Source organism: Onychostoma macrolepis, chromosome 01 (genome assembly GCF_012432095.1).
Source record: "Onychostoma macrolepis isolate SWU-2019 chromosome 01, ASM1243209v1, whole genome shotgun sequence".
NCBI classification, from domain to species: Eukaryota; Metazoa; Chordata; class Actinopteri; order Cypriniformes; family Cyprinidae; genus Onychostoma; species Onychostoma macrolepis.
In genome coordinates, this window is record NC_081155.1 from 41,123,237 (window position 1) to 41,137,241 (window position 14,005).

A 14,005-nucleotide genomic window follows, 5' to 3' on the forward strand; every position below is an offset into this window, starting at 1 on the left:
TTCATCTTCGGAACACAAATTAAGATATTGTTGATGAAATCTGAGAGCTTTCTGATCCTCCATAGACAACAATGCAACTGACACTTGCAAGGCACAGAAAGGTAGAAAAAACATTGTTAAAATAGTCCATGTAACATCAGTGGTTTAACCGTAATTTTACGAAGCTACGAGAATACTTACTTTTTGTGCGCAAAGAAAGCAAAAATAACTATTTTTTATTCAACAGTTCTTCTCCTCCTCATCTCGTCTGCAGTGATGTGCCTCCATTACGGAGACAGTATCACAACGCATGTGCGCGCCTCCGCATCATGTAAACAACGCATGTGCGTGTTACGTAAGCAGCAGCTCCATGCGCATATGTTGTTTACATGATGCAGAGGCGCACGCATGTGTCGTGATACTGTCTCCGTAATGGTGGCAGATCACTGCAGACAGGATGAGGAGGAGAAGAAATGTTGAAAAAAGTTGTTATTTTTGTTCTCTTTGCGCACAAAAAGTATTCTCGTATTCAGAGAGGTCTTGGATTTAATCACAAGTATCTTAACTTGTGTTCCAAAGATGAACAAAGGTCCTACGGGTTTGGAACGACATGAGGGTGAGTAATTAATGACAGAATTTTCATTTTTGGGTGAACTATCCCTTTAAATATGCAACTCCAATTAGAATCCTTGAACTAAACAAACACTTAAATGTGTTGTTAAGGAAGCAAAATATCCTAAAATTTGCCAATTCATGAAAACACAATGGTTTTGCCTGTAGTGACCTGCATTAAAACACAAATGTCAAGTTACAAATATGATGGAATACAGAAAGAGAGCCTTCAAAAATTCTGATGCAGTTCCATCGTCCCTCCTGTGGTTCCTTTCCTTTCCTCTTAAACTCATCAATTAGTCTCAGATTGCTCTGAGAGCATCACAGTAGGTGCTGGTAGCAGGTGAAACTAAATAGGATCAAGAGGAGTTTCACACTACCAGAGGAGCTGACAGGAAGTGTTAGATATCTCATTCATTATACTCCTCTGATGTGAGTGCTTTATGTGATGGTCAGCAGGATATCTTCACACCAGAGCGCTCCACGCTGAGATGGCTGGGATACAGAAGGGTGAAGTTTTAAGGAAAACTAGGTCAGTCATTTTCTGATGTCCCACACATACCAAAACTACACAGAGCAGGACTTGGAATCTATTTAAAAACATGCCACATTTACAAAGTCCCTGTATTTGCTTTAAACACGACAGTCTGTCAGTGAAAAACTAGCAGTGTTGAACTTGCTACAGATATCAAAGCTATTTGATTAACTTAATTTCTCAGTCATGAGGTAACAGCACATGATGTAACTAAACACTTCAAATGCTACGATGTTGACACATGCCTAATCTAGTTTAACTTTGAATCTTTTTTTTTTTTTTAAAAAGCTTTGTTTTTGAACAAAACGTGGTGATTGTTTAATATTGTTTTTAATTTTACTATGTATCTTAAAATATAACTACCTACTTTCTCTAAGGATAACTTCAATCTAGCTACTTTTTTTGTAGAGTGGTGACAAAGACAAGTTCATGAGGTGGTTATCTTGGAAACAAACAATAGCAATAGTTTCTGGCCACTTTTTTCAGCTTCCTTGGTTCCATAAGCATTTTTCCCATTCTTATGTTTGTTTGTTTTTGTTTTTTAATTTGCTTAAGAGTAACAATTATGAACCAAACCAACCAGACAAGGTGAATCACAGCATTACAAACTTTAAAAGCAAAAAAGTATAGACAATGGTACAATATTGTGTACTTAATGGCTTCAACGAGGGAAAAGAACTACAATCCCATGAATCACTGCAAATGACAATGGAAAAAAAAAAAAACTATATATATATATATATATATTTTTTTTTTTTTGCAAAACATGCACAAAAGCATATACCATCAATTAACAACGTCAGAGCTCACAACAGTTCTGTCTTTAACAGTTTATAAGTTATCATTTAAAAAATCCCCTATTCCCAATGAAGAATTTTTTATTTTTAATTCTAAATCATCACTGTTGGACTTTTTCAAGCCATGCAAATATAATATGGATAGGCCAAAGTCTCAAAATACATATGCACATGGGTCTATAGGTCTCTGCTATTGGTATCTATGCTTACAACCCTCCATCCATGCAGTAAGTACAGTCCATACAATTTCAATTGCTGGTCACTGGACTGCGCCAGCATGCCTCAAGTAATGGGAGAGTGCAATATTTGCCTTCATTAGAAAACAAAAACCATAAAAGCTATGTTTTCAGTAGTTTGCCCAATAATGCAAACAAGAACAAAGGCCAATCTCCCCAAGACTTCTGATTAGTTTCTGATAAACAAATCAGTGTATACTTCAACTCACTGACAACATGTCTGCTTCCACATGCGAAGCTCTATGCTAGCATGCTAACTGGCACACATACAGTAGGTGTGCGGCTGATCGCTGGGCGAGGATTAGCGGGTGAATGGGTGGATTTAGCGGTGACAGAACTCTTCTATTAATCCCTGTATTACCACGCCAGTCTCATCTCATTTCTGTGGCCTGAACGGCCCTCCCTCCATCTCTCTTCACAAACACAATTGCACAGACTGCAGTCTGCAGCCATCTCACATTTTATCTCTGCCTCCTCCACCTGTCCTACTGAGATTTTTCATTACGCAGTAATTTCTCCCTAACATGTTTTTCCTAGACTACACAGCATATGTCTCTCTTATCTTTTTGGATTACTATAATTCACTTTATCTTTCTCAAATAATAAACAGCATATCCTCTTTTTTATGCTTTCTATTGTGCATTACTATTGTAAATTTTAGGAGTATACCATATGCATCCAAATTCTGAGTTGTAATAGCTATAAATTGCTAAAAATAGTTTGTACTTGCAAGACATGATGTGATGAAGCTAGGGTTAGTGTTGTTACTGTTAACTAAAAACAAAAACTATTAAAATAATTTAAGTAATGGAAATTAATCTGAAAAAATAAAAAATAAAAAAATAAATATATAACAAAAAAAAAATAAAGAAAAAATAAACGAAAAATTAATAAATAAAATAAAAAATTATATTGCCATGGCAAGTAACTGAAAAAAAGTAGTAAAATAACTAAAAACTGAAATAAATAAAAAAAAATACTTTAAAAACAACTGAAAATCTAAAATTAAAACGCAAGTCGAATATTAAAAAAAAAAAAGTATTATGTAATAGCATCTAAATAATACTAAAATGATCTACGTGTCTGGCCCAAGTCTTAATGATATTCTGGAAGCTAGATATGACCATATATATATATATATATATATCCCTCCATGAATTTAAGTTTTGTCATTCACAATGACAAAAGTCCATTGCTTTGTGGTCTGAAGCCCTGCTGAACTAATCCAGATTTGGCTCAAAATCAACCAACAAATCGCTCTCAATCACTGAGAGTAGAGATTAGTCAAAGATGTCAACTATAAGCAAGCCATTAAGGAATTGGGGAAAGGATGAATACAACAGATCGTTTTCTCTATAAATTCAGTATGAGGTAAAGCCTTTCAAACAGCTACTTTTTTATTTTTTGTCCAGCATCACAGGCGAGACCATTGTTGGATTACAAATTTATAAAATGTTAAATCTAGGTTCCAATGTAATATTATATAAACTGAAAAAGTTAGGTACATTGTATTTAGCATTTATGGAAAAGATGATGACATCAGATGAACGATTCTGTTAAACAAAGTTTGTAGCAAGAGGTTCCTGCCAGTTCCTGTTCTCTTACTGTAAGTCCAATGAGCCATTCTCGGAGACTCTCACCTTTTGTTTGTAATGGCTCTTGGTGCCCCGGTCCTATGGACACAGAGTGTGCAACTGGAGCATGTTTATGCTCCTATTTTCAAATTTGTCTGAGATTAAATAAATTTAACACCACATTTTCATTGAATTTCGTATGTACAAGTTGGGAAGTCATTTTAATGTCAGCCAGGTGCACTCAAATCACTTTATTTGGAGCAAGATGGCAATGTACCTTTTCTACAAAATTATTCAAAGAATTTTTAAGTTCTAAAATGATAAAGAATGTGTCTTTTGTTTTTTATGTTTTCAGTTTGGGAAGGTGCTGTAAATATTATACATAAAAATGGGAAGTTTTATTGTAAATGAAAAAAAATAATAATGATTTCAACAAACTTACCATCAATACAGACAGCCCTTATTTTCACATTGGGCTTAAAAGAAAGTTTAGAGTTTCCAACTCAAAATTACAACATTGCGGTGGAATTAATGCACATTCAACTCATAAATACAATTTTTTCAACATGACTTTAATGCACCATTAGAATTCACATTCATCCGTGAATTCCATGTTTAGGAATTTGAATGTTTTGGCCTACAAACCTATAATGCATAATATAACGAAAATCATATGTTGCCTTTGCAACTAACTGAAAAAAGTTGAAGTTGAAGTTATTAAAATTACTAAAACTTGGTTATAAGTTACAACATAAAAATTTGCTATAAGTTATAGAAATAGTTAAAAACAACAAAAACTAATAAGAATGACAAAAGCACATGACAAAATAGCTAAAATTTAAAGTAAAAACTGAACATCTAAAACAAAATCAAAAAATTGAAATATGAATAAATACTATAATATTATATAAATATTACTAAAATGACACTAAAAAATGTGGGTGGTTGCTAGATGGTTTCAGAAGAATCTCTGGCCCAAGTCTTTATGATACTCTGGAAACTAGATGATTATATGTAAGTTATGTTGTTCGCAAGGTGAAAGTTCATTATTTTATGGTCGCGCACCATTAGAATTCACATTTTCCTGCCTTTAATGCCATAATCCATCAAATGTAGACATAAAACCTTTCAAAGGCCAAACAAGCAAATAAACAATTGAACAAGTAACCATAAACCTTACCCTTCCATCTGTCCAGTTAGTACGGTCCATACAACTTCAACTTCTGGGCACTGGACCGCGCCAACACGCCTAAAGTAATGGGGAGGGCGATATCTGTTTGTGGCGCTGACGCCTGTGGCTGTTACTCTGCCAGGAACGGTCAGCTCACCTAAGATGCATTAGCTAATGATCTTACATCCTGTCCCCTCCTCGGAGCACTTCCTCCCGAAGCCGTTCAGGCAGCGGATGACTGACTCAGTGCTCCCGGTCTGAAAGACCTTACCTTTGAACTTCAGAGCACTCAGGCTAAACACTGCTGGCCTGATAGGACAACACACACACACCACGCTAAATGATCATCAATATAAAGGCTTCATTATATTGTTTTGCTTTCCTTCAGAGAGATTCTCATTTAGGCAGGATAAGAAAACAGCCATATAAACAGATGCTGTGAGTCATTTCAGAAAGATTTTCTGGGCTCAGCAGAGCGAATGGACACATAAACTTAAAAATTTACCATGGTAACCATACACTGTCCACCAAAATATTATAGTTAAATTAACTCACTGATATTATAATTAAAAAATAATAATAATAATAAAAAATAATTAAATTAAATTAAATTAAATTACAGTTTTAACTTAACCATGGAGAACATCATTAGAAAAAAATGCACTTAATTGTATTGAATGTGCACTTGTAGTGGACTTCAAATCTTAAAAGTATATTTAAAAAAAAAAAAAAAACTGTACTTGCAGATAATATAATATTAAGGAAATAAAAGGCAACTTAAGTATACTTAAAGACACACTTGAGACATTTTAAAAAGTGCATTTCGTAATAATTTTAATTTTTTTACTTTAGTTTATATCAGTTTTGATAATCTTGTCATGCTTTAAAAAAAGTGCACTTAGTCCGATGTGTTGAACAACATACTTAAGCATTGATTATAATTTTAACTGTAGTCAGTCAGTAGATATGATTAAAATATTTTAATTGTACTAAATTGCAACTTCATCATTACAAATGTGCAATTACAAATTTAAATACACAACGTAAAATTTTTAATAGAAATGACATAAGCATATTTTAGTTTACCATTAATGCATATTAGTATTAAGCAGTACACTTTAACCATTTCAATTAAAATAGAATTATGAAATTACATATGAAGATGTACTTAAGTCCTACTTATGTGGGTCAAAAAAAAAAACACTTTAAAGTTCATTCAACAGCATTTAATATAAATTCAAACTATAACACATTTTCATTCAAATATACAACATGCAATTAAGTGACCAAAAACGTGACATTTAGTTTGCTAATGTGTACTTCTTTTTCACGAGGGTTAGGATGAACCTATAGCTTAATTACAACAAATAAAAACATGGTGTCCAAAATAACTACAAAATCAATAGAACGTATATGTTTTTCACCTGTTATCAAGTCATAGTACAACATTGAGAGCAATCGCTGTATAGTTATTCAAATAAACTCAGCTTAAAACTACACAGCAAAACAGCTACTGATGCTTTAGCGTCACATTTCCTGCCTGTATTTACATTTCTCAGGTCAAGTATAGATAAGCTCGAGTTTTAGGAGCAAACATTCCCTCAAAGCAGACTAGCCCCCGCACTGCAACACCTCGTATCATTGCACTGTTTATTTATACAGCGTTGAGGGTGACGCTATTTATAGATGAGCACATCCCGGCCACTCAGATGCCAAAGCACTGACCCATATCTGAGACGGGTTTCTGCATGCCAGCTGGCGTTCACAGCCAAACAATAGGTAATGTAGCATGTTAACACACTTCCTAGTGGTACTAATGTCCGTTTATTAATGCATACTGTTATTATGAGTCACCATACTGCCTGTTTAGCATGACAGAATGGTTATAACTCGTTTGTAAGATTTTTACAGATTTCTATCTGCTGCTACAACAGAACCTCAGAGTAACTGTGAATTAGCATAAGACAAAGAATGAGAATAGAGGGTAAAAATACACGAGAGAGATCTCTTTAATATTTCAGTTGCAGGGTTATTATGGTAAACTAAAACTAAAACCAGTAAATGACATAATAAAGTTTAAATGAAGTAAAAAGAAAGATAAAAACCTTAAACTTATATTTTAGCTAGTTGCCAATGCAACATTTATCATTTTTATTTAGTTTATCTTGATGCACTGAAACAACTAAAGCAAAAACTGAAAAAAAAATTAATAGAAAATATTTTCATTTAATAATAATAATGGCAAAAACACAACAAAATTACTAGAACTAAAATTTAATATAAAAACACAAAATATAAAAATGAAAACCAATTAAAAATATTCTTACAAACTGTAACAGTATCTGAATTATACTAAAATAACACTGATCAGAAATAGAGAAAACTAGACTTTTGCTTCTCAGAAGCAAATGATCTCACATATTTGTCAGAGTTTCAGAAAAGAGTCATTTTCAATTAAAAATGTCTCAAACTGTGCTCAGATTTGCCAAGAAAAAAATTGCCGAGATCCAAAGTCAGATTTCAATATCAACTCAAATATTTCTAATTATATTTTGCAAATCCAATTATCTAGAAGATGTTATCCACATTTATTTTATAGCTCCATACTTTTACTGTATGTCCACAGTTGTCTTGTTTGTGTCACCCAATAAAAACACCAGATTATGAATTATATCCTAACGTACAGATTATGAATCTTTACCTTTGTAAAGCACTTAAGTCACTTAAACTGGATGTTTAAAAAAATTACAACCTGCAATTTCAATTGTGGTTTATTTTATATTCAATTGCCTATTTTTTACCCTCTGTAAATCAAATAGATATTTGTTTTAAAGTAGAACATATTATTTTGCAAGGCAATAACAACGGCCAATTGACCCTTCTTAGTTAAGGTCTTTGCACATTGAGTCCGAAATTTTTTCACGTTAAAAAATAAATACGACCTCACGTTGTGTCAATCACGTTTACACAATGCCTCCGAAACTTTCGTCCGTCATAAAAAAAATTCTGACCAGGTTCAATTTCTGCGTTTTCGCATTCGTAGCAAGTATTTTGATATGAAAGGATGAAGAATACAAAAAAATGCATGGACTCATTGTGCAAGGACCTTTAGTGTTGCTATGTCCGATAAGCCATGCTGCAAAAATACATTGTGGAGCAAATAGGAAACTGACAACACGCCGACAGACAAGACAGAGCAGGTTTCTTCTCGTACGAAACAAGGTCTCAGCTTTCAAATGTTGTCATTTTTTTAAGAAATTCAAACAATAAATACCATTTTGTGGCTCTTTAATGTGTCGTGACAGATCACCTCAGTTCAAGCAGCATGTAAGCCAATCATCTTTTCATATTTACTTAAAGCACGAAATAAACATGAATGAACATAAGGAGGTATTTTATTTCAACCGCAGAAAGACATTAATACACACAACATTTTTCAAGTTAAGTCCACCAAAGTTAATCTATTCTCCTGTCTGATCTGTTTATCAGACAAGATGGCAGATTCGGCATGATGATTGGTCAGATCGCCTGTCAATCAAGCTCTTTGTGAAGGGTCAATTGGCACATCTGGCAATCTGAAACAAAGCTCATACTTAACTGAAACATCCTAAGTCTAAGAGCTACTTCTGAGCAACAAAATTTCTCAAGGCCGACTTATTGTGCAAAAGTCATCTGGCTGTAGAATAATCCCAAAGGCGTTCTGACTTTTGACTAATAAATCAATAAAGGTCATCTAGGTTTATCAGACAAACATTTCAGCCCGTATTTACAAATAAGGCTGAGAAATGCCACATCAGTGTGACCGCACTGTTTGGATGAACAATAGGCCATGATGCATATTCTATTTCGGGTACAGAGTGATGCAAGTTGTGTCTAAGTGTGTGTGCTGGTATGCATTCTGCTCAAGGAAACACCAGGAAAGAGCCTTGACTTCTTCCTGCGATTGCTCTGTGCACAAAAACACACATAGTCAAAAATAAAACACACAAATTAAGCTTACATGGTTAGCACAATGACGCAGGAACAATCACATACGTTCTTCCCAGGATTCAACAGCAAACCGGATCATGTAAACATACAAATGCACAAAATTAGAAACCAACTAACAATGCATCTGATGCAAGGAATGTCGAATTTACACACACTTTACTCCCAAATCAATGCTAACACCAGTGTTTAACTGAGATACTTTTATAGTTTTTATTCATAGTTTGAATTGTTTTGTTTTTTCATGTTTATATAGTTTATATATTTCAGTTTTAGTTTTTGTGATTTTAGTAAATCAAGCTAAACTAAATGAAAATGAGAAATGTTATTTTTTGGCAACTAGCTGAAATTACATAAGTTTGTATAACTTACAGTTAACGTTTTTTTTATTTCATGTCATGAAATGCATTTTTATGCTTCTAGTTTTAGTTAACTATAATGTCTTTAGAACAAACAGGAAAGAAATAATATAGTTTAAGGAAAGCAACTGATAGACCAAATCATTAATTATTACTAAATGTAAAATTATTTTAAAAAACCCATCAAGCTGGTTTGTAGTCTCATTATTCATGGCTAAAAAGAGAAACAAGTGGTTGGCTGCAGGGTGTTTATTAAGGTTTATGGGTTAGTGACAGTGCAGTGGTGCGGTTCACAGCTTCAGGCCGTATCCCACTATATGTTTACAGCACTCAAAGTCCAGAAAACCTACAGCGACTTTCACTTCAGACAATCAGTAACATTTAAAATACAGAGGCTACATACTGTATACTGCATAAAACTATTTGAATTAAAAAATGATATGCAATATGAAAAATGTTCAGTGATTTCACACAGATTATGAATCTCTTTGCATATTCGCTTAAATTGGATGTTTCTTAAAATGACAACAGAACAAAAAATACTTAAATTGTAGATCATTTTATACTGGCACATCTTAAACTCATCTCAGGAAAGGCGCATGTAAATACTGTTTTTTTTTTTTTGTTTGTTTGTTTGTTTTTGTTTTTTCCCCCGTTTATTGTCTTTATATAACTGAGAGATTTGTTCTCAGCAGAAGAAACAAAATATATAGTCAGACAATATAAGCAAAATTTTGCATGCAAATCTGCGTTTTTGCCTTATAAGCAAACAAAACAAGTCATTTTTTGTTTTTAGTAAAAGTATTGCTCACCAAGTCTGCATTTATTTGATAAAAAATACATCAAATACATAAAAAAATCATTTTCTATTGTAATATATTTTAAAATATAATTTATTCCTGTGATGCAAAGCTGAATTTTCAGCATCATTACTCCAGTCTTCAGCGTCACATGATCCTTCAGAAATCATTCTAATATGCTGATTTGCTGCTCAAGTATTTCTTATTATTATCAATGTTTGATGAATTGTATGAAGTTCAAAAGAATAACCTCTCAAATGAAAATCTTTTGTAACATAATGTCTTTAATATAACTTTTCAATTTAATGCATCCTGTCTGAATAAAAGTGTTAGGCCTAATTTCTTTTGAAAAAAAAAAAGAATTAAATCATAATATCTTACAGACCCCAAACTTTTGAATGGGAGTATATACTGTATCAGTACTAAAAGCCAATGAGCACTATAAATGTGTGGCAGAGCAGCACCTGATTAGACGTCACACATGGATTCTGCAAGTTAATAAGGCCAAGTCAGGTCATGCTAATGAAACACTGGCAGGCTTGCTTGGTTTCACCTTACATGACTTTGACTAAACACTTGACAAAGAACTGATAGGCAGAAAGATGGAATTAAAGTGATGGGAAGTTGTAATGCCTTCATCACATGGTTAGTTTGATCCATAAATCAGAATTTCCTACAGTATTTCTGTACTTCACAGCCTTTCAGCAACTCTTAATACCTGTTCCTGACTGCAAGTGTTTCATCAGTGCATGCTCTTCCAAATAAAAAAATAATCTTTCATCAAAACATCCTATAAAACAACCTTCCTGTTCCGCTCACTAAGGCCTGAAGGATCTTACGTTTTATTATCATCATGCTGTTTCAGTTGAAAATTCACCATGTTACAGAAGTAAAATTGCTTGCATCATCAACTTTAACTTTAAAATAATTCTCTCAGTGGAGGCATACGAAGTAAAACTATGCAAAATGCAAATATCCTTGCTAACCTAGTCAGAATGTAAACACATTATCAGTTCACTTGATCATTACCATCTCGACCACAAAGAGTCGATTTCTCTTGTCCACAGCTAATTGTAACTACTCAGGCAAAACAAAAGTAAACACACCCGATCAAACGATTTGTCACGCCAATAAAGTACAATGAACTGAGCCAAACTGATTCCTAGTTTAGACCATTATTGAAAGCTTCTTTTGTCCGTTCATCTCTATAGCCCTCTCAAACCATACATTACTGTCCAGCGATGTCAGACTCTATCAGTCTCCACCTTTAGCTTCTGCTATTCATCCAAGACTGTCTGATCCGATGTCCAATAACATCCCTACCCACAGAGATGAATCAATACTTAGATGATTTGATCAAACATCGCAAGGCCCAGACAGACTGTTTTGCATTCTAGAGCTAAACGGAGCGATTAAATCTGAAGAGTTTAGCTATTTTACGAGTCCAAAAGAACACTATGGGAATTCTTGCAAAGCAGACTGTACTTCACAACGCTTGGGCGGCTCTCAGAAATGAATCTGCATGGATACGCAACCAATTGAGCCTGTTAAGACTAAGAGAGGCGAATATTGGATTGAACGAGAACCAGGCCATCCTGAAATTGAGTCTAGGCGAGGCATTAATGACTGAGCCACCAGCTTTAACTGTGTCATTTAATCCACAGATCACATAGATGGTCTAAATAGTCCTGAAGTGGGATTTTGGAGCTGCTCTTCAAAGCAAAGCTTCGTATGACCTCATTACTTGTGATGAAAACTAGTCTTGGAAACTTTCTGCTAGGCGTGACTTTTTTCAGACATTTTAACCGCAATACAACTAAAAACGCATGTTATCTGATTCGACAACCAAAACTTGCAATGTTAAACCAAAGGAATGCCGAACAACTCAGAGAATCAAGACCATGTGGCATTTAAGGTGCAATTTCCCTCACATGCAGATCTGCAGTACACTTCACCAAAACTGATTTTGATGCGGTTTCAAGCTCTATTCTTTAGAAATCTCATATTGGTACTTTATAGAACTCAGAAACCCCACAACTGATCTGAAAACCTACAAATAACCACCACAAACTATAAAGAACCATATACAACTCAAGCACCCTACACAGCAAATATTGTTTTAGAAGAGGTTTCTTCACGTAACGTAAGAACCGCTGAAGTGCATATATTTGTGCAGATTTAATGCATAAAAACTAATTCTGAATCAACACTAAATAAATGATGCTGGTTATTATTACACATTTGTATATTGTGTTTATTTTAACCACTACAATGCTCATGCCACTCGCAATCAGTTTTGGCAAAAATCCCAAATGAAATCTACACAAATATTGTCAGATGAATCTGATGCGCATGTGAGGCAGTGATTTACTCTACATATGCAAGAAAATAACCAGCTCTCAACCTAGCACAATATGTTTTGTCACTTTTAGTTGGTTCAAGCATATGCACACACATGAAACCCTGAACCACTTAGGAGCCAAATTCTCCAACACTGAATTCTAGGCATATTAAAGCTACAGTAAACGTAACATATTTAAATAGATTATATAATATTCACGCTTTTTTTTCCATATTAAACAATATTCTAAGGAATATATGCATTTAGCATTTCATCAAAACAATGGATGTGCTCAATATTTTAGTAAACAAGTGCATGAAAAACAATCAGGTAGTAGGCTAATTACTTTTACTTATAGTTCAAGCATAAACACAATAAATCTTGTCAGTCTTTTTGTGGTAAATGCATAATAAACAGTACCTTTTGATGCACCAGGAAAACTTTAAATTCACTCCGTTGAAACGTGATTTGAATATTAAATTTATTACTTAAACATTCTGTACAATATGTACCACTTTAAAGGTCTAGAATTGCATGTCAGAGAATTTGGCCCTCAAATGCTACAGGTTCTGGGCGTCTTACAGGCTAGTTGGGTTAAAGATAAACACAAGAGAAAGCCAGAACCTGTAGCATTTGAGGGACCGAGTATCTGACATGCAATTCGAGACCTTTAAAGTGGTGCATATTGCACAGAATGTTTAAGTAATACATTTAATATTCAAATCACGTAGTTTGGAAAAAAATTTTCATTTTTTTTTTCATAAGAATAAATAGCCAACAATAATGTGCGCATTGTAATGCCAATATTTTATTAATATTACAACATTGATGAATTTATTAATTCGGCAACTAATCCAAATTAAATGCACATACAGGTAAACACTGTCACTTACCGTCAAATAAAGGTGATGATAAATTGAGAGCTCAAATAAACACACGGGGATGCTCGGAACAGCTGATGTGCGCAGCCGAGGGCCTCTGTGAGGGTCCAGCGCGCTTCCTCCTCCTCCTCTTCCTCCTAAACCATCCGTCTCAGCCCGACCGAACCTCTCCGAACCCAGCCCAGATGATATTTACTGCGCAGTGTCGGTCTGCGTCCAGCCTGGATCCAGCCGCGTTCATCTCTTATTCATTTACAAAGAGCCTCGGATCCGCTCAATGCCTCCTCATACCCACTGAAAACACTCGCACCGCAACAAAAACACACGCGTGGCCGGGTGTACAGCTTCATCTGAACGCTCGAGAGACGCGTTGTGGTGAATGTTGCTTTGCATTTGTGCTGGATTAATTCCACGGGCTTTGCGTCTGCTTTTGTTTTGAGCATCCGCGCAGCTCACGAGAGGGAGGCGTTCACTCACACTGTTGCGATATTCGATTCGCCAACGAGTCAACCTGCTGAACCGGTTCCTTTGAATGATTCGTTCTAAACGATTCGAAAGGCGGCTGTTCACACAGAACTGGTTCAAAGTCTTTAGCCGTTACGAATAGACTGAGTTAGGCTAAAGTTAAATAAAGTAGTAATTAAAGAGTAATTAAATAACATTAAATGTATTTTAAAAGTTGTGTAGTTGCGTTTAGCTGTAGGCTATACATCACCTTAAAAATACAACACGG

The 14,005-nt window shown here is 34.6% G+C and overlaps 1 protein-coding gene across 1 annotated transcript in view; it reads right to left on the reverse strand.

The window, feature by feature from the left end:
- hecw2b (HECT, C2 and WW domain containing E3 ubiquitin protein ligase 2b) overlaps nt 1-13,751 on the reverse strand; it is a 58,463-nt gene extending 44,712 nt beyond the window's left edge. Inside the window, 1 exon segment of the mRNA XM_058772301.1 lies at nt 13,285-13,751. The gene's annotated coding sequence lies outside the window, so the exon portion shown is untranslated.
- Between the last annotated feature and the right edge of the window lie 254 nt (nt 13,752-14,005).